An 885-nucleotide genomic window follows, 5' to 3' on the forward strand; every position below is an offset into this window, starting at 1 on the left:
GGGTGGGTGCATATGCTAATTAAATAGATGATATACAAAATGCACCCTTCTACTTAAACTTTGCCTTTCTGAATATGAGCACATGAGTGTGTGTGTTCATGGCTTTAAAACGCATTTTGCCTAAATTCTCCACTTTTCCTTGAGGGGTATTAAGCCTGATTTCAACTGACAAAACAATGTTGGGAATATAAGGTATTACTGGTTAGTTTCGTTAAATAATTAAAATCAGCCTTTCTGAAAGTATGTGGGTAATTTAAGAAAAGTCCCCTATTGTGACCAAACTATTCAATTAGTTGTCCCAATTATTTCACAAACTTTGATTGCAAATGTCTAGTCCCTGAGCTATTATCACTTGTTTGTGATCTTGACTCAAATTAGTGGCAGGAAAACCAAGCTGACGTGTCCATACTGGAAGTAAAGAAAATGAGATATGTTTTCAGGAATCCCGTATTTTTATTTCAGTTACAAATTTTAGCAATTACACTGAGCTTAAAGCATAACAGGAATTCCTCTTGTAAAGCACCTAAGCAGATGAGATGCAAAGAAGGCAAGGACTGAAAATTAAGTGAGAGGCCTAACCTGCCTAAAAAACATTGTCTCATCTTCCATAAGTCGTTTAACCTCCACACCTTTGTTTAGGTCATATGTCTCTCAAAAGAATAAGTGGATGGATGGAATGATGGAAAAACAAATAGATGAATGGATGGATGGATGGATGGATGGAGTAAACACAGATGAATGAATGAGTGAATCATTTAGAATGAATGATTGATTTTGAATCATTGAAGAATGAACAAATAATTTTTGCCAGTTCATTCATCCTGTACAGCTCTAAAGTTTTGAATGTATTTTCTGAGTGTCTACCTGAATCTGATTGTGAATTAT

The sequence above is a fragment of the Hipposideros armiger genome, unplaced genomic scaffold (genome assembly GCF_001890085.2).
Source record: "Hipposideros armiger isolate ML-2016 unplaced genomic scaffold, ASM189008v1 scaffold_246, whole genome shotgun sequence".
Taxonomy (NCBI): Eukaryota; Metazoa; Chordata; class Mammalia; order Chiroptera; family Hipposideridae; genus Hipposideros; species Hipposideros armiger.